Source organism: Sciurus carolinensis, chromosome X (genome assembly GCF_902686445.1).
Source record: "Sciurus carolinensis chromosome X, mSciCar1.2, whole genome shotgun sequence".
Lineage (NCBI taxonomy): Eukaryota > Metazoa > Chordata > Mammalia > Rodentia > Sciuridae > Sciurus > Sciurus carolinensis.
In genome coordinates this window covers 32,645,912-32,671,924 of record NC_062232.1, presented here as the reverse complement: position 1 = coordinate 32,671,924, position 26,013 = coordinate 32,645,912, and positions in this window count along the sequence as shown.

Sequence of the window (26,013 nt, the reverse complement as noted above, 5' to 3'; positions counted from 1 at the left end):
CCCTGATTTCACTAACTCTTCCCCCATTACAGTACCACCAAGTTTACAGCATTACAGACAAGAAAAACCTTCGTGTGAATATATCCATTTTTTGGTGTGAGTGTGAGTATTTCTGAAAGACTCCTAGAGGTAGGATTTCAGGGTCAAAAAGTATGTGCTGGGGCTGGGGAGATAGCTCAGTCGGTAGAGTGCTTGCTTTGTAAGCACAAGGCCCTGGGTTCGATCCCCAGCACCCCCCCCCAAAAAAAAGTATGTGCTCTCAGTGACGGGGGAGGCCAAAGCAGGAGGATCGCAAGTTTGAGGCCAGCCTCAGCAACTGACAAGGCCACAAGCAACGTAGCAAGACTGTCTCAAAATAAAAAAAAATAAGAAAGGTCTGGGAACATGGCTCAGTGATTAAGCACCCCTGGGTTTGATTTCTGGTATAAAAAGAAGAAAAACAAAAAGCAAAATAAACAACAGAAACGTTTTGCTTAAACTCTATTGGATATTCTCTTTTCATCTGCTCCATCTGTTCTTCTACTCCGCTCAGAATCTATATCCTAGCAACTTCTACTGCGGCAGGCATCTCCGTTAGCAGCTGTCCCCTCGGACCTACGGCAAAGAGGTATCCCAGGACACAGGACTTTCAGTGCTACAACTGGTACAGTCCGAAGCTACTTCACCTTGGCTGCTTCAGCCAAGCTCTCGGTTACCAGAGCTCCTGTTTCCGATTTCTCTGCCATAGGATCTGCATGTAGGAACGTCACGCCAGCTGCCTCGGGGTCCCCCCTCCCAGCTCACGGGGCACCTTCATCTCCAAACACACACACACGCACGTCTGCCATTTCACAATGGCCCCTGGGGCTGTGATTACATTGCCTTTTATAACTCCAACCATGTGTTGCTTAATGATGGGGAAATTTTCTGAGAAAAGCATTGCTAGGCAATGTTGTCTTTGTCCAAATACCACGGCGTGTGCCTACGTAAACCAAGTGCTTGTGACATCAGCAGGTGATATAATCTCATGGAACCACCCTAGTGTTTGTGGTCTGACTGAAATGTATGTGGCACAGGACTATATTTCTTTCCAAGCCCAAACATGTCTGCCCCTCCCTGGTAGCTCCCAACAGTCCAGTGTATATCCACAAGTCAGGTGCCAAGGAGAGGAATTCTGTCCCTCTGTCCCTCTGCTTGATCCACTCATTTGTCTCCCTCATGCTTTTCTGTCTTCCCTTTCCCACTTTCTTAGAGGATGCCCAGTCTCTATCCTGGGGATAAAGTACAACTTTTATCTGTCGAAATACTTTGAATATATCTTCTCTCCGTCTGGAACGGGGATAAGTGAAAGGCAGAACTGAGCCGAGAGACAGAGAAGAACAGATTCCTATTAATATTTCTTATGCACCTAGAACTAGCCAGACCTGAAGCCTCACTATTTGCTTTGATTTGGGTTCCCAGAAGTAGACCTCCAAACAAGGATTTGATTGCAGGTAGTTTATTTGTACAATGATCACAGGAGGTACAGATAGGGGAGGAGGGAAGTGAGGCAGGGAAGGGAAGGAAATCGATAATGGCTGTATTGCTCAACCAACTGCCCTTTGGACAACTAAGCCTCTGTCCGGTTGGTGAACTCCAAGAGATGGTAACTTCCTGACCATTAGGGGGGAGGGTTGCTTCTGGTGCGTGACTCTGCAGTGCACGTGAGCCACAGGTGCTCCTGGGGCTGGAAGGAAAGCCTTGGTATTTGCGTCAGGTTCATGTGCAGGTTGAGTGCACATGAGTGGGGTGTTCGTGCCTCTGTTTCAGTGCTGCTGTCCCCAAGCCACCTGTGCCATTACATGCTCTCTGCTGCTCACTGCACTTTAAGGTCTGTTCCTGTCACTTGGAACCACAAGAATCCTGACTAACACACCTTCCCTGGCTGCCCTTGCTGGAGCCTGATACCCTTATTCCCTTGAGGGTTGATTTGATCTTTTGACAGATAAGTGCCCTTTCTCCCAGCAGACTGAGGGCTGACCTCACTGGGTGTCTACCCCTTGTCAGGTCATGTGTGAGCCTCAAAACAAGCCTGTGAGGTGAGCACTGGGAGTACCTTGAATAGGTGAGGTTCAGAGAGGTTAAGCAAGTTGCCCAGGGACACACAGCTCAGACAGGACAGAGCACAAATTTGGAATTGGATCTGCATGACCTGAAGACTCCTCCCTTTTCTGCTGATTTTTGTTTTGCTGCTGGCCTGCTATCTTCTGCCCTGGTTCACCAGCTCTCGTTTTAACTCTTCAGCCTCTTCTCCTGTCCCTGTTGACTCCTTTCCAGGTCCTCATGTCACTTAATTCCTTGCATCTCCCTCATTAGGATGGAGAGTCCTTTCCTACTGTGACACATCCATGTGGCTTTTTGGCATACAGAGTAAGAAAGAAGTCCCTTCATCACCTCATGTCACAGATAAGGACGCCAGGCCCAGAGAGGTGGTGCGAGGCTCTGAGGTCACACAGCTGGTAGTTGGCTGAACCTGGCTTGGAATCTGAGTTCATCTGTAAAACTTGAAGTGTCTCCTTCGATTTATTGTGTTCCCAGAATGCCTGGTGGTGTGACCCCTGTCCAGGTTCCCATGGGCAGGAGACACACGTGACTTTGCTTGGGGACTGGAGTTGTGGTTCCTGTCTTTATAAAGCATTTGGTAGAATAAATTGCAGGCTTCCCAGATGTATCTGTGAAGAGGACCAAGGGCACAGCTCCACAGGGAGCTGGGAGCCTGAGAAAAGTCTGGCTCCACCTTCTAGTTACCCTCAGTGGATCAGGCCCCTGCGACCCCTTCTCCAGGAGCCCTGTGTGGCCTGTCCTTCTCCGTGCTGGGGCTCATGCGGCGATGACACACACGGAACCTTGCTAAGCCCTCAGAGGGAAGTCTCCGTCAGGGGCCCAGGGGCCAGGAAATTGCAAGCCCTGCTCAACTGTCGCCCAGCAACGCCACACACAACATTTGCTGACAGGAAGAGGCGAGCGGCATTAAAGCTGCTTGACAGGGAGGTGACGGGGCAGCAGGGACAGGCAGAGGTAGACAGTGTGTAATTGCCAAGCCGGAAGGCTGGCCTGTGGCCAACACGTTGAGTTTAACGGCCCGTGTCACTGCCCTCTACGCCCAAGGCGGACCCTGCCTGCGGCCATGTTTCCAGGCCGGGTGCCCTGTCGCGGGAGGGTATGCGTGAGGTCAGCTTTTGGCACGGGTTCCCACTTCTCCGTCACTGCCTAGGTGGCTGTGCCAGACCCAAGTGCAGAAGGCAAGGCCGGCTCTGGCTCCCCGGTGTCCCTTCCGCCAGGGCCGCCCATACCTTCATGTGGCAGCTGGCAGACTCCCACGGGTGCACTTTGACACTGTCCCACCAATAGGCCTGCGGCTCAGTCTACGCCGGAAGAGAGGACCCTGGAGCTTAGCGATTCTAGAAGAATCTTTCCCTGGAAGTGTGAAGATTTTCTCCTGTCCTCCTTCCCTGGCCTACCTTTACTTGGCAAAGCTCCCACTGAGCCTTAAATTAGCCAGGAAACCCCTTGGAGCATGCCCACAGTGGGAGCACAGTAGAGACCCAGGAAAGAGCTGGAAGGTGTGTCAGGGCAGGAGGCAGAAGCTAAGCTGTGTCCCCAAAAGCAGCAACGGCAGCCATCCCTTGGCCTACAGAAGGTTGCTCCGACAGCAGTCTGTGAAATCTGATAGCAGTCTCAGAGCTTCCAAGAAATAATTATTCCCAGGAAAGTGTTTTCAATTTTTAGATAAACTGCCATTTAAGAAACAGAGAGGACAGGCCCGCAACAGTGGCAAATGTCTGTGGTTCCCCCAGTGGCCTGTCATTAACCATTGCTCCCAGGGCGAGAGGCTGCAGCTCTAGCCCCAATTAGCAGCTGCATTCTAGCGAGCTCCCTGTTTATCAAGGCATTGACACTCACATGTGGGGACCAGCCTGCCAGGCCTGCCCACAGGGAGGAGCAGGCTCCCCGGCCACACCCAGATGCAAAGGGTGCTCCCGGATGAAGCCACCCAGGTCCCCTCTGCGACAGGCTCTTTCTCACTCCCTTCCACCACTGCTGTGTCATCTCCAACCACTGGAGTATGAGCCCAGCAGCCTGGTCCCTGCGGTGACATGTGTGCCTCTGTGCGACTGTGTGTGTGTACACGTGCACCCGTGTGTGAGAACCTTATGTTTCTGGAGAAGATGGCGTCTGGGGAGGATTCTCCAAGGAATTCTCTGACAACAGAAACCATTTCTCTTCGTTCAAAAGCTTGCGTGTGTGTGTGTGTGTGTGTGTATGTGTGTGTGTGTGTGTGGAGAGAGAGAAAGAGAGAGAGAGAGAGAGAGAGAGAGAGAATGTGCTATTTCCCTCCTTCTATTTCTCCCCTTCTTTTTCTTCTTCTTCAGTCACAGTCACAAAACGTACTGATTGAACAACGCTTCTGTCCCCTTGTCTAGGCTGAGTATGAATTCTGCTGACCTGAAGTGTGCTTTCTAGACTTACAAGAGCCAGGGCCCCCCAGTTCTTGTCAGGCAGCACACCCATTGGCTACCTCATTCCTAGGACCCAGAGACTTATGGGTTTGGGAATTGTTACCTGCACACCAAAGTCCCTCTCTTCGCTCCTGCTGAGGTTTCATTTCTTCTTTGTGCTCCCAACCTTTATCTGATCCCCTAAATGTGGGCCTCTCCTCAGGCCCCATTTCCACCCTTCCTTCCTTTCTCTCTGCACAGACTTCCTTCAAGAGCTGGGCCAGGAATACAGGTGACTTCAGGACCCTGGAATTGACAGCTTGGGCCTCAGTGTGTGGTCACTTTTATCTGAACGCTCTTGGGGCATTTTCGGTTGAAACAAATAAACTCAACTTCACCCTCTTTCCCCTCACAGAGTCCGCCATTTTCTGTCAGCCATTTTTCTTCCTGCTGGCACTTGAGAATCACGTTTAAGACCCTCAACAACTACTTCCAGATCTGAGCAAGTCATCAGCCTGTTCCTATGTTCTCTCCCTGCTATGGCACCCCGGGACTTTAAGAAGGAGCTGGAAAGAGACAGAATGAAATGGGTTCCCTTCCCCTCTGGCTGGAAAGAACCGTGCCCTCCAAATGCAGCAGGCTCTTAACCTTTGAACCCTTCGGCACAGGGCTGCCAGTTGAGTCTTGCCCTGCTGTGGGCCGCCCCACCTCTGGGCCTTGGCGTCGTCAGTTTTCCCCTTGCCTAGAATTGATGTGAGTGGGTTGAGAGATTAAATGGTGTAGGTGCTAGACATTTGCAATTTGTGCTTTTGAACAAATGCTGGTTACTATTTAAACGAGAATAGGGGAGATGGGGTGAGCTTTAGCCTCGCCTCCTTAGTGAAGGGATTATCTCTTAGTTATTTTGCTTAGCCACTCAGTACCTATCCTCCAGCTTCTCCCCAGTTTTCCTTTGGGGAGCCATGAGCTCCTCAGGCTTTTTAGCTCAAGTCATGTTCCTTGGGTCCTGGAGTGGCCAAAGCTACAGTGACGGCTGTAGAGATTTTTCTGGAACTGCTTGGAAAGAGTACTGCCTTTGTCATTGCTCCTTTATCAATAAAATGCAAGTTTGGAACAGCGGATGGTCATCTTGTCATCACTCAGGATACGTGCCTGGATTCAGCCATGCCTGAAGACAACTCCTTTTAACCTATTGGTTTTCTGAGCAGATAAATTCCCAAAAAAAAAAAATACTGAGTCGGATCAAGTGGCATGTCTCTGCAAGATTGGAGTTCAAGGTTCTTGCTTCTTGTATACCCTCTCACTAATTTCTGACTGTATTTAGCTTTGCGGTGTTATTTTGCTCTTTTTGTTTTTCTTTCTTACTTTCTTTTTTTGGGGGGGATTACTGGGGATTGAACCCAGGGGCATTTAACCCCTGAGTCACCTCCCAGTCCTTTTTTGTATTTTATTAGACACAGGATCTCACCAAGTTGCTTAGCGCCTCACTGAGTTGCTGAGGCTGGTTTTGAACTCATGATCCTCCTGCCTCAGTCTCCTGAGCTGCCAGGATTATAAGCGTGCACCACTGCACCTGATTTGTGGTGTTATTTCAATTTCCATGTGGAGACCGACATCTCCAATTGCATTGAGCCCATATGGAATAAGGCTCTTGTCTCCTGGGGCCAGCACCCTGAAATTGCAAACAGCTCCCCATCCCTTCTTCCAGTTCCCAATTCCTGCCACAGTTATTACACGACAGAGGCGAAGGGCATTATAGTTAGGCTAACTCAGCCCTCAGGACAACCTGTGAAGTGAGAATTTTTACTGATCCATTTTACAGAAAGGGAAAATGAGGCCCAGAAAGGATATGTAATCTGACAAAGGTAACAGTTAAATATTGTAGAGGCAAGACTCCAGGCAGGCTTGCTCCAGAGTCCTTTCTCTTAACTGCTCTGACCTGCTGCTTCTCAATTGTGTTGCTGGTAAATCACTTATTTTCCAGGTAAGGATGCTTTGAATTCCTCCTATGTCCTCAGCACTTCAACACAGGATCTGAGTTGGTCATCCTGCCCCACTGGTATGAATCCATCATGGCTGCCCTGCAGATTTATGTCAGGTCCCTCCCCCCAGGCATATTTTGGAATAGCTAGAGGGCATAGGTTACTCCTTGTCACTACTAGTCATCTGGGAAGGAGAGTATCCCTCGCCTGGAGTCCTGTATGTACTATGCTAGGTGCCTTCACCACACAAGGCAGACAGCAAAGTGGCCCTGATTCCATCCCTAACTGCTCTGTCTTAACATCTGAATGTCCAGGGCTGGGCCCCCTTGACAGCCTTTACCTAGTGGCTTATGTGACCAGATAGTTTGCATTTCCAGACTAGAGCGACTGACATTAAGACTACTTTTGGGATGTGGCAAATTGTCCCTGGGTCTACACTTTGGTGATTGCCTAATATTGCAGAACTACGTAGCCAGAATGTTCTGCACTAAAAACAACTCCGCAGAGGCACAGACTTAGACTTCCCTAATGAAAACTACCCCTCTCCCTTCTCCAATAATACACCATCTACGTCATGCCTTGTAGTTTTTAAACCAACATCTAATTCAGTCATTGCAACAGCCTCGTTTGTTTTTACTATTATTCCCACTATTTGGGTGAGAAAATCGAGGCTCAGGAGGTTCCAAGTAAGAGATGGTAATGTTGAAGCTGGGTGCAGGGGCACACATCTGGAATCCCAGCATCTGGGGAGGCCGAGGCAGGAGGATTGCAAGTTCAAAGTCAACCTCAGCAATTTAGTGAGATCCTATCTCTAAATAAAAAATAAAAAGGGCTGGGGATGTGACTCAGGGGTTAAGTGCCCCTGGGTTCAGAGAGAGAGAGAGAGAGAGAGAGAGAGAGAAGGGTAAGGCCATATTTCTTTGCTTCAGATATTCTGTCCTGTCAATATCACAGAAATTTGAGCTCTTTAAGGAGAATTGTTGATATAATGGCCATACACTGGATATCTTCTTTTCATTTGTTTTCTTTTCCCTCCCTCCCTCCCTCCCTCTCTCTCTCCCTTCTTCCTTCCTTCCTTCCCTCCTTCCTTCCTTCCTTCCTTCCTTCCTTCCTTCCTTCCTTCCTTCCTTCCTTCCTTCCTTTCTCTCTCTCTCTCTCTCTCTCTCTCTCTCTCTCTCTCTCTCTCTCTCTCTCTCTCTCCCTCTCTCTCTCTCTCTCTCTTTCTCCTCTCTCTCCCTCTCTCTCTCTCTCTCTCTCTCTCTTCTCTCTCTCTCTCTCTCTCTCTCCCCCCCCTCTGTCTGTCTGTCTCTATTTCTTTCTTTGGTGCTGGGCATTGAACCCGAGGGTGCTCTATCACTGATCTACATCCCCAGCCCTTTTTATTTTGAGACAAGTCTTGCTACTTTGCTGTGGCTGCCCTTGAACCTGCGATCCTCCTGTCTGCCTCCTGAGCAGCTGGGATCACAGGCGTGCGCCACCATGCCCTGCTACATTGAGCATTTTCTTACATGCCAGACACCAAACTAGAAACGCAGGAATTAGAGATGGCCCCGGAAAAAAGTCACAGTCAATGTGATAAGAGCCATGATGGCATTAAAAACAGGGTAGTGTAGGGACACAGGGGATTGGGAATTCTCCACGTTTGACAAGGTGACTCTGTTAGAGAAGGTTCTGGAGAAGTGACAATTGCCTGCTTGTCTCCTATGATGCTTAGATAAGCCACTTAGTTGAGACACAGACACGGGTTCACAGAGGATGTAGCCAATATCCCACAGGCTTTTGCAGGCTGGCTCTTTCCACGTTTACCTGCGAGCCTGGTCTTTACTCACATTGCTTCCCATCCCCACAAGTGTGAGTTCAGTAACACCCATTTTACAGATGAGAAAACCAAAGTCCAGAGAGGTCCAGAGGCTCAGCCCTCTTATCTCAGTTCAGAAGAACTTTGGAGAGCCACACTTTAGAGGTCCCCATAGGATCCACCAGGGTGGCTGTTGTGACAACATTGCCATTTAGCTTCTCTTCTGCTCAGTCTTCTTCCCTTATTCCAACTCAAGCATTGACCTCGAGACCATATCCCAGTAAACCTCCTCCATGCCAATTTCCACTTCGAACAAAGACACTGTGTTATGTATCTTTATCAGTTCCATTTTAGTGGTCTCTGAGTAACAAAACTCCAAATGACACTAATCTCTATGTGCTGGAAACTGATTTCTCACATAAAGGTTCAGAGGCCAGAAGTCCCAGGCTGGTAATGTGGTTGGCATAAAGCCTGTAAGATATAAGTGTAAGCCGTTTGCATTTCTTTTATCTTGTCGCTCTACCCAATATGACTTCCAGTTCCAAATTTACCTCATGGTTCAAGATGGCTGCTTGAGCTCCCCACCATATCTCCTTTCTAGGGGTGAGAAGGGAAAAAGGGCAAGGGAGGATGCACCCACTCCTTTCTAGACCACATTTCAGCAGTTGCTTCTGATTAATCCCATTGGTCATACTTGGTTACATGGCTACACTTCGCTGCAAGCTGAGGCTGAGAGATGTGGTCTTTACTGGGGCATAGGAACATGCACCCAGCTAAAAATTGGGGACTCTATATCTAATGAAAAGAGGAAGATGGATATTTGCAAAACACGCAGGCTCTGAATGCATTTTCCTCAAAGGCATCCTAGCAGGGTGACTTCCCAGGGATGGCAGAGGCTGCATGGGAACTGGCTGGCACTTGGGTACTCTTGCCCATCCCTCCTCTCTGGAACACTGGAGGAACTTTTGGCCTTGCTTGGGGGTCTCCTTTAAGATCAACTCCACTCACCCCATCTTCCTTGAGAAACTCTGGGGGGAAGAATGATTTTTCCTCTTACTTCCCTACTTTCTCTCTCTCTCTCTCTCTCTCTCTCTCTCTCTCTCTCTCTCTCTCTTCTTCCCCTTTAAACAGGGGATTGAACCCAGAGGTGCTTAACCACTGAGCCACGTCCCCAGTCCTTTTTATATTTTATTTAGAGACAGGGTCTCACTGAGTTGCTTAGGACCTCACCAAGTTGCTGAGGCTGGCCTTGAACTCGCCATCCTCCTGCCTCAACCTCCTGAGCCTCTGGGATGACAGGTGTGGGCCACTCCCCCCTTTCTTTTGGATGCTGAGGTTCTTTCACCAGGTTGGGCGGGCATCTTTCAGTCTCTCCTGGGGCAGAAACATCCCTTGTTTAATCCACAAATAATTAACTGCTATAGTCATTTAGCGTATACACAGACGGCATCACCATAATTACACCAAATCTGTTACACATCAGGCACATGAAATAGGGTCAATTCACCACTGAGCGGGGGCTGGAATCAGAGGTGAATGGAGACCTCGGCGGTCAGGTTTTCTTCCCGGCTGGGGTCCTTTTCCATTTGCACCCTCTCTCCACAGCCTGCGGGAGGGAGCCCAATCCTTGGTCACGAAGCTGTGATGACCGAACCCCTCTGAGTGTACGTATATTGTCAAGTTCACCGTGTGCCTTCGCCTTTCTGCTGAGGCAGTAGAAATGGTGGGTTCGGGGAGCACTCACGGTGTCAGGGAGCAAGACAATAAGGCGGAGAGAGGAGCTTAGTGCTCCCCAAGACTCAGACAGCGAGGCTGGTTAACCCTAAATGTGCGCTGGGATCACGTGGGAGAAAGGGGTTGCCCTGGGTGGGGCGGGGTTCTGCACGTCGCAGGAGCTCCTAGGCACCGCTGCATAGCAAGGATTTACAGTCATTTTCAGATTCATTCTTCCCTTTAATCCTCCCAATGACCCTGTTTTACAGATGAGGGAATTGTGTTTCACAGATGCCAAGTAACTTGCGTGAGGTCCCCCGGCCAGCAGCCGGCGGCTTTCTGTTTAGTATGTAGAGCTGCGTCTTCGAGTGAGCCGAGTGAGCCCGGGAACATTTCCGCATGTGGGGGCCGGCGAGGACGGATCAAGCTCGGAGGGACGAAGAATGCCTGGGATGTGTCCTGGATGTGAGCCCAGAGGCCTTGTTTTTCAAGTACCAAGAAGCCGAGACATGCAGAGGAAAGAAATGGCTCGGGGGGCGTAAAACAGGATAGGATTAAAAAGAAGAGTTGAATCTATCATGTGTTAGCCCGGACCAGGCTGAACTTTGTTACCAAGCTGTGTGCCTGGAATTTCTCCACCTGGGGAGTGGTTGTCTCTTGGAAAATGCTCACACTTTCTAAGATCAGATCTTTGTGTTCTGCCTGCAAATGTCTTGATTTGGATTCACAAAGGAGGAGGGGCTCTCTAGGGATAGCAAGCAATAGAGCTTGTTCCAAGGACAGCATCCATCCTCCCCCGAGTCAGGGATAGTGGGGGAAACGTTTTTGCTTGGTGACTGGGTGTGTGCCCAGCGTTGGGCATTAAATTAGGTTATGCATGTGAAAAACTTAGCATCCCCCTATGGGCTCATTATGCAACAGTTATTGTTAATTATATTAGGAAGTCATGGGGCTTCTTGAAATATGATGTAAGAGTCTGATGTCAAGTGCCTTCTTGCCGTGGGTCAGCAACACCTGCTGAGAACCATCAAAATGAGAAGCCTTAAGGATATTGCAAGTTCTTACAGAACTCAGGATCTACCAGGGAGACGCCAAATGTATAAAGAGGCTCCTAATGAGTAAATCAATTCAGGTGTCCGCAAGGGGCGATCCGGGCGGGAGCCAGGGTGGTCCATCTAGGCAGGCTGTGCGGAGGGAAAGCAGGAAGACGCGGCCAGGCTTCTAGGTTAGGTTGGGTCCTCTGAGAAACAGATGCCGGGGTACATGAAATGGACAAGGGTTTTATTAGGGAAATTACCCATGAGGGGGCATGAGGAGGGGGCTGGGAAAGGCTGGGAGAGGTGACAGGTGGGTTTCCCCTGAGTGAAGGAGAGAGCGCCGGAAGCGTCCTAGACCATCCTGCAGTCTCTGGAAGGTTCCCCAAGGCTGGCAGGCTGTCCTCGAGCCAGAGCCAGCTGTCAGAGGACTCCAGTTTCTCGCAGGGCTGACCTGCCTTCATGCCCTGCCACACGCAGTCACTGACTGGGAGCAGTCAGAGGGGCTGCAGCCTTGGTCCAAGCGCTGGGATGGATTTCTGAGTTCAGCAGCTGGGGCCCTGCACGCCCTCTCTCTTCTGTTCCCTGGAGTCGGAGTTCTGAGAGGCACATTCTTGTGGATACCACAATTTCCAGTACAATTACTTTCCAGTAAACTGCCTGCCAGAAGGGGAAAAGACCTTGAGCTTTTCTGGGACAGAGGCCCCAAGCCAATCGCGCTGCCTAGCATGTAGTTATCACTCCATAAATATTTGTTAAATGACCAAAAACCTGGAAAGCTAATCCATCCCTGAAGTATTTGTTTTCATTTTGCTAAATGGACCCCCTAAAATGAGATTGATTCCTCTCTTTCCTAAAGATTCCCCTTTTGTGACATTAATCTATTTTGGCAGTGTATCACCGGGGCCTGGCGTAGCCCGCTGTGAGAGTCTTGCAGGGTGAGAGGCCCCGTGGCCTGGCCTGCTGGGCTTTCGAGGTCTTTCCTGCTGTGTGTGGACAACAGGGCTCTGCTGGATTAGCTCACTCGGGGACAGCCTTGGTCCAGCAGGGCCACGCTGGGGTCAGATTTGCCACGAGACAGGAATGTGAGTAGAGATTCCCTTTACTGCTGGCGGGAAAGGCTGTGTGTGTCTTTCATTGCCAGGGCTCGCTCCTGTCCCTGCCCCTCTGCCTGACGTGCAGCGCGTTCGTCCCCTTGGAGACCGCGTCCCCAGCAGCGAGCCTGCTGCAGACACAACAGCCAGCCAAGGGAGGGGTTTCCGAAATGGGCAGGCGCTGGGAGAATGGGCTTGAAATGAGGAGAGATGTAGTGGCGACCCTCGGGACTGGTCTCCAAGGCCTCCCAGGACTCACGGGGCCAGTGCCCCTGGGGCAGCCCCGCCCTGCTTCTCCAGAGGCCTTTGCGCCATCCCAGACAATGCAGGCAGATGCTCTGCGTCCATCTTCCGCACATGGGCTTCTGCCTGGAGGAGAAGCTAAAGTTTCTTGTTCCTCCTGCACTAATATGTTACTGTGGTGTGGCCGGTGGCAAACAAGAACTGATCACCGAGTATGCACGTGGGCCTGTGTGTGTTCACACGAGAATTAGGGACGGGAGTTGGTGTTGAAGAAGGATAGTGAAAGGAAAGGTAAATTTCCACCTGACAGTTATACCACTGACAATATTTTTAACAGCATCTGTTAGTGCCAGTAGCCTAGAATCCCAAACAACAGTATTAATATTAATAATAATAATAATAATGATAGGTAGTGCTTACATAGCACTTGCAATGAACACATCTTGCTCTCAACTTTCTACTTACATTAACTCATTTAACCCTGATGTTACCCAAAGAGGAAAATCCTATCATCCCCACTTTACAGATGGGTAAACCAAAGCCCAGAGAGGCTGAGTAACTAAAACTCTAAACCTGTCTATTACAAGATCTGAAGTCACCTTTTTGTCCTTCAGGATATCCTTTGGCTTAAGGGGAAGAAAAAAAAAAAAGAAAACTTAATCCCCAAGCATGAGTGGACTTTTGCAAACTGCCAATGGCGGTACCCAGGCTCCGGAGAAATCCATTCTTCATGTTCAAAAGAAAAAAATTTAAAAAAGGGACTCGACCAGTCCCAGATTATCAGTTATCCCAAACTCCTTAGGTGGTAGAGGACTCACAGTTCTTGACCCCTGAAGGTTCTGTAAATCTACGGAATGAAGCACAGGAATTGCTTTGAGGAATCATTCCTGTCTTTATGTTATTTACTTCTCATTATTTCCTGGGAATTAAGTGGCCAAACAATTGTGGTCATGTATAGTTTCCTGATTTCTGGATTGCGGATACAGCCTCGCGGTGTCTGGGAGCTGTCAAGGTTTACACACCTCGGACACCCCGACGCTGTACGTTGAGGGCTGAAGCTCCACCGGCTGGGCCTGCCACTCAGCAAATGCTTTTTGATGATTAAAGAAAGATTGGATTGTTGAGCCTCGTTTGGGAATTATTATATTTTTACTGCAATAAGACTCATTAACCTATTGTTGTGTGACAAATCACCCCACAGTGGTCTTAAATTATCTCCCATGGTTTCTGTGCGTCAGAAATTCAGAAGAGTCTCAGCCAGGCCCATCAGGGCTCATTGGGTTCTGAGTCTCTGGGTGTCAGATGCAGTGCAGTCTTAAGGCCACTGGAGTGGAATATAGGGGAAGGGAGGCAGCTGGCCAGGCATTTCTCTGAGGGCCCTTTCAGGTGGTCTTTTAGCATGAGTTAGTTTGGGCTTCCTTCCAGCATGGCGGCCTCAAGTGGTGAGACATGGTGAATCAGAGCTCCAAGTCTGGGTGCTTTACTGAACCGGGGAAGAGGCTGCATTGCCTCTTACAACCTAGTCTCAGCAGTCACACAGGATCACTCTAACCATAGTTAGACATCAGTGAAAGGAACATAAACATCACTTCTTGCATTAGTTGGTTTTTTCTTGCTGGGACCAAAATACCTGACAAGAACAAATTAGAGGAGGAAAAGTTTATTTGGGGGTCACGGTTTCAGAGGCTCAGTCCATGCTTGGTGGATTCCATTAGTCTGGGCCCAAGGTGAAGCAGAACTTCATGGTAGAAGGGCATGGCAGGGGAAAGCTGTCAGCTCATGGCAACCCGGAAGCAGGGTGAGAATACGATATACTCCCCAAGGCCATGCCCCCAGAGGCCTAATTCCTTCAGCCACACCCTACCTGCTTCGGTTACCACCAGCACAATAGTCCTTTCAAATTATTAATCCATCAAATGTATTAATCCATTGATCAGGTTACAGCTTTCCTAATCTAATTTTACCTCTGAACATGAACACAGGAGCTTTTGGCGCCATCTTGGGAAGATACAGTCTGCCACAGATGGGGCGTGGGAGGGGCTTTACGTGAGTGGCCCACACTGTGTCTCTGAGAGTTACACCTCCTGTACCCTAGAAAGTTAAGGCAGAAGGAAGGCAGCGAGGGATGGGAAGAGCTAAGGGAGGGAACAGAAGAGAAAGTCTGAGAGGCCGCCATTCAGGAGAGACAGCAAAACCAGTGAGCAGGCCCCTGTTTCAGAGAGGAGGGACAGAAGTACTTCAGGGGATGGGGGCGGGAAGGTGGGGGACAAATGTGAGCCTGGGACAAGAGGAGCTGAATTCAGGCCACAAGAGGGGAACTTCAGACTCAGTTTTGGAGAAATGGAGGGACCGAGAGAGGGAGGCCAAACCCAGAGCAGTGAGATAGCGTTAAGATGGCCGCTCCCCCTGCAAGGAGCCCTAGGGGAAGGGCTTCTAGAGGAGGGCAGGCCCTGGACTTCCGGAGTTGCCTGAGTTGGCCTGGTATTGCCCCTGCCCAGCCCCTGCTTCCAGCACCCCAGACAGATGGGAACAGTCCCCCTAGGAGGACTGGTGGGATGTGGGTAGAGGGCCTGCATCCCTCAGCCCTGCCTGGGAGCAGGTGGCCCAGAGCCAGGCCTGCATGAGAAATTGATTACGTGGCCAACTCGACCGCTTAAAGCCTCGGCTTGCAGAGAGCGGCATCCATAAGCGCTGCCCCCCACGCCGGGCGCCTCAGCGGCCTCTGTTTGAAGGTAAATCCATCCATAAGCCTGCCGTCACTCCAGGCTTAATGTACATGATTTCTGGCATTTACAGCAGCACAGCTCCAAACGCTGGAAGAAACTCCAGCAGAATAATTTGCCGGGGGAAGGCGAGTGGAGTAGCAATTGCTCATGGCACATCTGAACAGCGTCGGCTCTTGGGAAAACAAGCTTCCTGACAATGTGTGTCCTGCTCGCCCCTCTCTGATGGTAACCCTGCTGCTAAGGAGGGCTTTTGTGTTGTGGAGATGGGGTGCTCATGGGCTTTTCCCTCATGAGAAGGGGCTGACATGGGGTGGCTTTAAGCCCTTGAATCGGTACTGGAAGCTGGAGGCATGGAGGGATGGGACAGGGAGGACCAGGCTGGTGCCAGGGTGCTTCTCGGCAGAGAGGTGGGGCTGAGACTCTTTTTTTTTCTTTCTTTCTTTTTTTCTTTCTTTCTTTTTTTTTGGTACCAGGTATTGAATCTAGGGGTGCTTAACCACCGAGCCACATCCCCAGCCCTTTTCCATATTTTATTAGAGACAGGGTCTCGCTGAGTTGCTTAGGGCCTCACTAAGTTGCTGAGGCTGGCCTCAAATTTGCAATCCTCCTGCCTCAGCCTCCTGAGCTGCTGGGATGACAGGCGTGCACCACGGCACCTGGCCTGAAGACTTCCTTGGATGTTGGGACCTACTCTTCACTTTGATTCAGGGTGGACTACAGATCTGCAGTTTTGCTCACTGGTTGGAGGGGCTGGGACTGCACCAGCCTCAGATCTGGGTGGTGCCTGCTCCTCACTGAGTCCCCAAGATCATGCCCTGGCATCTTTCTCTGGATCTATCTCTCATCGTCTCTCACTTTCTCACTTTGTCTCTGTGTGTCTTAGCTTTTATATGTGTCCACAAATCTCTTGGCCTCTGTGTATCTTTCAGTCTCTCTCTCACTGTCTCAAATTCTCTTCTCTCTCTCAGACCCTGTGGCAGTGCACAACCTGAGAGTGCTTCCCAGGCAGACCCTGTAGCCAGGCCCCCAGCATTGTGTTTGGACCTTTACTTTTCCTGGCCCAGTAGTACTCTCTCCCCACTTCCCCTGCCTAGCCAGTCCTCCCAACCAGGTAGTCAGTGAGGGACACAGTGCAGTCAGACTGGGCAGTCTCATCTCTTAGGCATGTGGTCTGTTTTTGGTCTATTTTTACCTCCACTTTCACTCTAGGTGTGCTGCTTGGGGCTCAGTTCTCAGCACAGGTTGGAGACAGGTGCACATGAGTGCACAGTCCAGAAGCAAAGCCTGGCTCTGCCCTGGACATTCGCTCGCTGTGTGGACAATGTCATTTCCTCTTGCCCCCTTTGAATTTTCCAATCAGGAGGCATCTAACTACATGATGCAAACATGACCACCACCCTCCACATGTGCATGGTGCAAAACTCTTATATGCCTGCCCTCCATTCCGGAAAAAAAAAAAAAATTTTTTTTGGTGAGATTTTTCCCTTCCCCATCCCAAAGCAAACCCTGAGATGAAGCTTCATAGATAAGGAATTTCTAAAGGAAGTAAGTGCTACTTCCGGAAAATGATAAAGAAGTGGAGGAAGTTGGACTGGGAAGGAGGAAGCCAGGCAGGGTGTGATCTCAGGCAAGGACCTTGGAGGACAACCCTGGCCAGGTTCCATTTATCAGTTGTCCCACTCCAGGGTGAGGGACCAAGGGCCAGTCTTTTGTTATCAGTTGCGGTGGTCAGGAGTCAGTCTGGGAGGGGACATAAAGTCTCAGGCAGGTTCTGATCCCCCCATATGTGGGAAAAGAAGGTAAGCCCAGGTCTGTTCTAGGAAGACAGGCTTTTGTTTTGGTACCAGGGATTGAACTCGGGCACTCAACCACTGAGCCACATCCCCAGCCCTATTTTGTATTTGATTTAGAGACAGGGTCTCACTGAGTTGCTGAGGGCCTCGCTAAGTTGCTGAGGCTGGCTTTGAACTCACGATCCTCCTGCCTCAGCCTCCCAAGTGTTGAGATTACAGGTGTGCACCACAGTACCTGACTAAGAGGAAGCCTTTAAAGACAAAAAGGAGATGTCATTGTAAGCTATTTTGAAACAAAGGTCATTGACTACCAAGGCTTGTTGTAGGAGCTGGTGTTAGCTCATTGGTGGAGACAACCAGTGTGGGACACAAGTCCTTCTGTCAGTGACTTATCTGTAATACGGTGGTTTGGAGGAATTCCTTCCATGGTTTCCTCATAGGCATACATGTGCAAGGAAGGGTCTCTCCTTTCTGGCCACCTGGTTCCATTTTGTTAGGGCTTGACATTAGTGACTCCATCTTGATGCTGATAACTTTCACAACATGTAGAGCCATCTGTCCACCTAATCCACAGTATGCCTAATCATCCAATCCAAATTCCCATGAACTCCTATAATGATGATGATAATTCATTCATTGAACATTTACATATATACAAGGCATTAATCTACATATGCTTATTAACTCATCAAATCCCCATAACAAAGCCTATGAAACAGTTACTATTATTGCCCCTATTTTACAGATGGGGAAAACTGAGGCAAAGAGAAGAGAAGCCTCTCCAGGAGAGATTCTGAGTAGGCGTCAGAGGCAGGGTTTGAACCCAGGGAGACGGGCTCCAGTATTCACACTCTTAGTCACCATGCTGTGTCCAATCTCCTCTAACATGTGGTCTGGAACACATGGAATTGATTCCAGTCCCCAGCCTTCAAAACACTGACTCCCCCTCCTCCCCAAACACTCCATTTTTAGAAACGAACTCTGTTCACTTGTACTGATCCTCGCAATGCTTTTGATGTTTTCAAAAAGACCACATTTCACAGCCTCTGGTCTTAAATTTTGCTACTTTGGAGGAAAAATGCCAAATGGCACAGCACAGTAAGCAACCCCCAAAGGAGAGAGGCTCTGCTGTGTGAGGCCAGCCTCCGAGAAAAGCCTTCAGCTCCGTAACAAGGGCGACAAGGGCGTCTGTCTGCATGGGCAAAGGCTGGCAACATGGGACAGAGTTGATGGCAATAACCGGGGTTACCCACTCTCACTGTTCCCGCAAATCATCCAGTCATATAAAGAAGCCCAGAGCATTGGACTTCTTTCAAACCCCTGTTAGTTGCGCTAGAAGCTAAAGTTGAGATTTGGTGGTGTCGCATGGTCTGGCTCCTGCCGACATCTTCAGCTTCGTGCACGGGTGCAACTCCCCTTTGCCCATTAGGCTTCAGCCTCTGGTCTCACAGAGTCTCTCTGCTCCTGCCTGTCCCCAGGGTCTTTGCACAAGCTGTTTCCTCTGCTTTCAACTCTCTCCTCCAACGCCCCTTTGGAGTTCTGTGTGGGCCTGGGAGCAGCATTCATTCGCAAGGGCTAAATATATGAATGCCTTATCGAGTCTGATGCAGATGTTGGAAATTTCTCCTCCTACCATGCAGCGAAGAGGTGGAAGGTGAGATTTAGGGGTGGCCGAAGGCATCCCGTGGGGTTGTCAAGTGATCTCAATTGACAGCATGTTAAAAATCACAAACTCCTGGAAGCAGGAGGCAGTGACTTCCCACTCTCCACATTGTCTTAGCTGCTTGGGCTACTGTCACGGGGGGACTTGAAAATAGGCATTTATTGCTTACAGTTCTGGAGGCTGCAAGTCCAAGATCAAGGTGCCAGCAGACTCAGTTCCTGGTGGAGGCCGTCTTCCTGGCTGGCAGATGGCTGCCTTCTCACTGCGTCCTCACATGGGGCGGGGTCAGGGGAAGGGATGCATCTTTTTCCTTTGCTTATAAAGACACTAATCCTGTCATAGGGGCCCCACCCTCATGCCCACCCGCATCTAAACTTATTTGCTGTCCAAAGAGCCTACCTCCTAATAATAGCCCCCTGGGGGTTTGGTCTCAACTTATGAATTTGGGGAGGGGGCACAGACATTCAGTCCATAACACACATCCAGCAAGGCCCCTGGGTCTGTGCTGCGAACGTCTCAAGAGTGTGCCTCTGCGATCCCTGGGACATAGGCCACCGGGATTGCGGGATGATGAGTCTTTCCCTCCCCTCCCACCTCTCCAGAACAAAAGCAGTCAAACTTCCTAAAGCCAGAAACTATTCCAAAAGAACTTTAGCCAAGCCGTAAAGAGGAAGGGCCATGTCTTGAGGACACCCTCCATTATTGTCCCTGCCTCATCCCAGGACCAGACACATAGCAGCAGGCTTCACAGGAATATGTAACATACGGACAGGAGGGAGGATGGGACTGGATCAGAGGCATTAAGTCCTCGTGAGCTTAAAGGATGGGACAAAGAAAAAAGGCTTCTTTCTGAGCTTGGGGATCCTGCCACAATAGAGTACAGTCAGGCACTGTAATCCCAGTGACTCAGGAGGCTGAGGCTGGAGGATCACAGCTCAGCGAGGCCCTAAGCAACTTTGCGAGATCCAGTCTCAAAATAAAAACACAAAAAGGGCTGGGGAGGTGGCTCAGTGGTTAAGCACCCCTGGGTTCAATCTCTGGTACCAAAAAAAAAAGGGAAGTTGAGTTTGATAACAGCCTGGGATGATCTCAAAGGCCCAGCAGACAGAGGCAGACAGGGATCCAATACATCTCTGCAGCACTAGAGGCAAGGGGACCACTGCCTGAGGGTGTGATCAGCAATAGGTGAGAAGGGTGGGAAAGGGTTTCCCTGGCAACTCTCCCTCCAGCCACCGCTTCTTGTACCCGCGGAGCAGATCATCCTTTTCACGTTTCTCAGGAGCATACCAGCTCCTGGCGGGCTTCCCCTGCAGCCCGAGCACCTGTGACTTTCATAGGAGGATTTCCGACAGGGGACCGGGCTGCTTCTCCTGCGGGCGCACAGAGTAGCAGTGCTTGGGAACTTCAGTTCCCCTGGGCCAGTCTTGACCAGTAGCTGCTGGTTGTGCATGCGGGTGGGTGAAGGGTGGTAAATACGCTGGCTGCAGGGCTCCGGATGGGGGCGATCCTCTCCTGTCCCCAAAGTTACCCATCTTGGAACTTTGCTTGGGTTTTACAAAGAACGTTTACCAAAAGCCACTTGGATGGGAATCTTTATCACAGGGTCTCCGCCGGAGGAATCTGATCTGAGACAGTTTTGCTAGTTTACTCGTTCAAACAGCAGCAGGGATAGTGGTCATTTTCTTTTTCTGGCTTTTATTTATAGTTTTTTTGTACCAGGGATTGAACCCAGGGGTGCTTAACCACTGAGCCACATCCCCAGCCCTTTTTATATATTTATTTTATTTTATTTTATTTATTTGGTGTGGGGGTTGAATCCAGGGCCTCGTGCATGCAAGGCAAGTACTCTACCAACTGAGCTACATTCCCAGTCCCCTATATTTTTCTTTTGAGACAGGGTCTCACTGAGTTGCTGAGGGTGACCTCAAACTTGAATCCTCCTGCTCCATCTCCCTCAGTCGCTGGGATTAAAGTTCTGTGCCACCACAACTGGCTAACAATGACCATTTTCTGAATATCTACCATGCACTGAGCTCTTTTTAAAATTTGTTCTTTTTAGATATGCATGACAGTAGAGTGTGTTTTGACATATCATCCATACGTGGCGTATGACTTCCCATTCTTGTGGTTGAACATGACGTGGCGTTTCACTGTGGCGTATTCATAGAGGAGCACAGGAGAGTTCTGTCCCATTTATTCTACTGTCTTTCCCATCGCCATCTCCTTTCTTTCCCTTCACTCCCTTTGTCTAATCCAGTGAACTTCTCTCCTTCCCTACCCACCCCCAGCCCCAAGCTCTTTACAAATAAACTAGACCCTTGATTCTTCCAAACACCCCAGAGACGGAGAGGAAACAGATTCAGAGAGAGCAGAGAAGTATCCAGAGTCACACATCTGCAGTTGTGGGCTTTAAAGCTGGGTGGCATCCGCCCCATTCCCACATACCACACGTGTTCCCACTTGCGGCAGGTTGTCCCGGGCGGTGGCAATGTGCCATTCACTGTCTGAGCACCTCCTAGCGGCCACGCATTAGACCTTGGGAGGCAGTGGTGAAGAGTACCTCCCCTCAGTTTGTAAAGAGAGGAACAAGCACATGGACAATTTTAACAGCACGGCAAAAGGCCGTGAAAAATCACAGCTTGCTCTAGGAATTCACAGGACTGGTGCTAGACAGTCAGTCTGGGGAAGTTGAAGGGTCAGAAGGGCGTCCGAAAGGGGGCCCTTCTGTCTACCCTTGAAATACCTGGAGAAAGTTTTAGTCTTTCCCCTAAGGCATCTTTTCCTCCCTGTCCTCTTCAGCCTTGCCTCATTTAAACTCGATTCTTGACTATTCAATGTATCAGTTGCTTTTTGGAATACTTGGTTGTAAATGTCCCTTCTAAAATTTGACATGGGGATGTGGCTCAGTGTTTAAGTACCCTGGAGTACAGAAAAATAAAGTAAAACAAAACAAAATAAAATGAAATAAAAAAGAGACCCGGCCTAGTTCAAAACCCCAGGTGTGGTCTGATTAGGGCAAATAGCAGTGGGCACATGGACCATAACCTTCCCTGAAGGAGACCCCTTACTCCTATTAATACATCCACACAGGATCTAGAGTTAGCTCAGACTCCTGCAGCTTTTGCACAGGAAATGGGTCTCATTTCACATTGCAATGTGTCCCTCTGATTTTTATGCAACTGAATTTCTAAACTGAATGCCACATTTTACACAGATTTCTGTGACTCTGTGCTGGTTATTATCTTTCCCCCTTCCAGATCCATCTCCCCCACTCTCCTCATGTTCTGAGGCCTGGGAGGCTGAGCTCTGGAGATGGTGTCACTGAACTCCCTGGTCACCTGGCTCCTTGTTGATTATGACCAATAGGAGGCACTCGCGAGGGTATAAAGGGAGGGAGGAGCAGATGGGCAGCAGCTGCGTTTCTTTATGTATGGCCTGCTGGTTCCTCTTCCGCAAAACCACTTGCTGCCCTTCCCCTTTGGGGCCAGGAGTAATGGCTCCCCACTGTTGCGAGCCCCTGGGGACTTACCCATTCCTGCTTAGCTTCCTAACACTGCCTTCGCCTTTGTAAATAGTTGTGTCCTTCAACTCTCTTCAATTAAACTTCCCGAGTGTGTGAGTGGTTCTTGCTGGGTCCCTGACAGATATAATTTAATTTTCTTGACTTCAGTTCATCATGCTAGTCCAGCAAAATCTTTCCAAGGCTTAGTTTTTCATTCATCCTAATAGCTTTCTTTCCCTCAGCTCCGTCTTACCTGCAAACTTGCTAAACAAACCTTCTTTGCCCTCCAAAGCCAGCCAAATCCTACAGTGCCCAAATGCAGAGGGGATCTGGCTTGAAAAGCTCACGCTCTGCCTGAGCAGGGATCTCCTGGACCAGACAGATGCACTCGCTCTCTGCCTTAGGAGTTTCCACCGGGAAGCAAATTGGAGGATTGCTCACCTGGTGGGAGGAGAGGAAATAGAAGAGTGTGCAGAGTGAAGTGAGTCTGGGAGAATAGTTGAGTAGCACGGAATCCAGTGCACGATCAGGTAGAGATAGTGAACTCCTACTCCTGGGAGAAGGGACATGGTCCATGCAATAACACGTATGGTAGTCAGGTTCCCCTTTCTGCACAGTGTCCCCCTATGTGACTGAATTCTGGTCAGTGGAAGGTGGGTGGAGACTATGCACATCATTTCTAGTCCTGGCTTGCAGAAGTCTCCCACGCAAAATTTTCCTCTCTACCCTTTCTCTGGAAGCCCTGGCAGTTCATAAATTAAAGATGGCAGCAGCACAAGATGGAACCCCTATGTCAAAATGATTATGTGAGGGCAAAGTCCCCTTTGCTGATTGTGTTGTGTCAGGATGGGAGCAAGCAAGTTTATGGTTGAAGGCACTCAATTTGGGGGTTGTTTGTGAATGTGGTTAGCCTACCCTGACTAATAGAAGAATGGGTACAAGAAGTGGGATTCAAAAGCATACAGTTACTCAGTCAGCTACAATTTAGCAAACTGCTGCCAGCCAGCCCACTTTTGTCCATATTTTACATAAAGATAAGCTGTGAGATTTTATAAAATGCTTGCATAAATCAAGAACACTTATGTATATTACTTTTCTCAAATCCACTGGGCAACTTATTCTGAGTTATCATTAAAAAACATATAGAATATGTTGGGCCCGACTTGTATACGGTGAATGCATGATGGTCTTTAGTGATCCTTCTTTCCACCCTCTGCCCCACCTCTCTCTCTTCTTTCTTCCTTTTGCTAGGAGTTTAAAAAAGCACCTTGTTAATAGTCAATCTGAAGGTTTTTTTTTTTTTTTTCTCTAGGAAACATTCTCAACTTTACGGATCTATAATTCCTCAAAATCTACATTTCTCCTCTTTTTTTGAAAGCAAGACATTTATTCTCTTTCAGTAAATTTAGCTTCCATGCATGTAGAAAAATATGTACTTCTACCACTTCATAGAAAATGCCAGAACCTTATGACAGTTCAACTCCAGTTACTCCCTCCTATCGTAACATTTACTGAGTTGTGTGCCAATATTCTCAACATTGCAACCTTGTGAGTCTGGTCCTGTATTATACCCATTTTGCAGTTGGGAATACTGAGGTACAAGAGTGAAGTAACCTCCCTGGGCACTTCCCAGGTTACTCAGGGCAAAGCTGGGATTCCCATTCCAGCAGTCTGCCCTCAGAGGCTACCTGCTCAACACAATGGATGCTGTCAGCTGTTGACAGTCAGGTTGCTGGACTTGTTCTGATTGTGTTTTGCCTCCTTTCCCAAACAGAAACGGCCCAGCGGCCCCGCAGGATCCCACTGCCAGTTTGGACAAGGAAGCCCAGGTCACTGGGCAGTTTGAGTGACCCCTCCCCTAGAAAGGAGGAAGACATTCTTGGCTCGCTCACCATTGTCGGCGCCCACCAAAGCCACCTTCTTGGACCCCATTCGGTTGCTACCTGGTAACTTTCCTTGGAGCACTTGGGGGGCAAAGGAGAGGGAACACGCCTGCAATGTAATTAACACTATAACAACTTGTTTCCCCCTTGGAGAATTACACCATTAGCTGCTTCAATTGTGCATGAAATATAAATTACATTACTCGGAGGCATCATGTCGGAGCAGACGCGATGCTAAGTGACGAGGCTCTCCACGGTGCGTCCCACTCCCCAGCCAGCGGGTCAGAAGGAACATAGACCCCGAGGCGGAAGCAGAGGATCAGCCTGCTGTCTCCTCGGTTGCTCCGCCATGCAGAATCTTCCCTGGGCAGTCCGGGCTGCAGCACCCCAGCTTTTTAAAGGGTTGCTTTTTAAAGGGGTTCGGGTCTTGGATTTCCCTCTTTTTATCCCCAACTGTCAAACAAGTAGAAAAATAGGGGCTACTTTCTTTCTTGCTGGTGTGCGCATGTGCCTATGTCGCTGCGTGCAGGAGCGCGTGCTGGAGGAACCGGTCCACAGTATTAAGTACCCGTTGGAGTGGTGGGAAGCGGGTGGGCAGGGAAGGAAGTCATCCTTCACCAGTCAGATCCAAACCGCTCCCTGCTACTCATTCATCCCTCCATTCATTGATCCTGCTTGCTAAACGTGCCCCACCTTCTCATGACACCAGGGTTTGGAAAGTTCCTTCACTGTCAGGAGGTGTTGTGCTTTCTCAAAAGGCACACAGATTAATTTTGCATGTTTCCATTTGGAGAGGGAGTAGTGACGCTGAGGACAATCCACAGTGACAGCCGATGTGCCTTTTAGGAAGCCACCACACTTCCAAAGCAGGGGCCCTGTTCGCCCTTAATCTGATGCCCCCCTCCCAGCCGGGTCCCATGGGAACACTGGAGAGGGCTGCCCCTGGGTGTCACTAGCAGCTGCTGCGAAGGCTCTGAGCCAGCTCCTCTCACCAGAGCCCGTGTTAACGGGCAGGAAGTTTGGAAAGCGAGCCCGAAGCTGCAGGAGAAATTTGGGAAAATATCGTGCAATTACCCTAATGACAGCTGTACAAATCACACTACCACCCCTCAAATCCCCCGCCGCCAAGCAGAGCCAAAAACAGGAAGAGCCAAAAGCCACATATGGATTCAGGGAGACCTCTGGAAGCTGTCTCTGTGGAGAGCCTTGGCAGGGGGAGGGACCAAAAAGACTCCAGGGGGCTCAGGTTGTGCAGTGAGGGAGGACCACCCCAAGGCTGCCCCCTTGCCCGAGCCCATTCAGACCAGACCTATCCCACTAGGAAGTCTGACCTTCCGCCTCCTCTCTGCCCGACTTCTGCCTCACCCAGTCCAGGAGACTCTTTGAACAAGAGCTCACAGGATAGGGTGACAGCTGTCAGCTGTTATTGTCCTGGTTTGGAAAACCTCCTCTATTCTGCAGATCCAAATATTTTCTTGGACTTTGATCAAGATCCAGATTGAGGCTGTCTCCCCTTTTCTCACAGAGCTGTCCTAGGCTCCCTCCCACACCCCGGGCACAGCCACCAAAAGCACTCACTGTCGGCTGCCTTTTGATTCCCATTCCCACTCCCACAGGACCACCTGCTGTGAGGAACCACAAAACTGCCAGATGGAGAACAGGGAAGTGCTTCTGTTCTAGATGTCTCTCTCAAGCTGCACCATAGGCACACAGTAGGTGTTTAATCATGCTTTGATGGAAGGATTGTTCCTCAGCTGTAGGATTTCAGAAGCAAAGATTCTAGGTAGGTATGGGCATGTCTGTGTTACAGGAAAACTGAGGCTTGAGAGACAACAGAGCTAGCTCATAGGTCCTCTGTGCTTGCTAAGCCTCCCTCCCAGGCTTTGGATTAGCCACTGGGGATACGGATCTGAGCACGACATCATTTCTGGCCCTTCTTAGGGGAAATATTGTTAAATAAGAAGGTAGGAGGCAGCTTCCTCACTGTGGGGCATCCAGGAGAGTCGGAGCTATGCAGAAGCACATTCCTGTCTGCGCCCCAGCTCCCAGGGAGTTCTGCACAATTTACTGAAAAGGAAAGAGAAGAGGAGGAAGACTCTGGCTCAGAATTCTTGGCTAGAAGTGC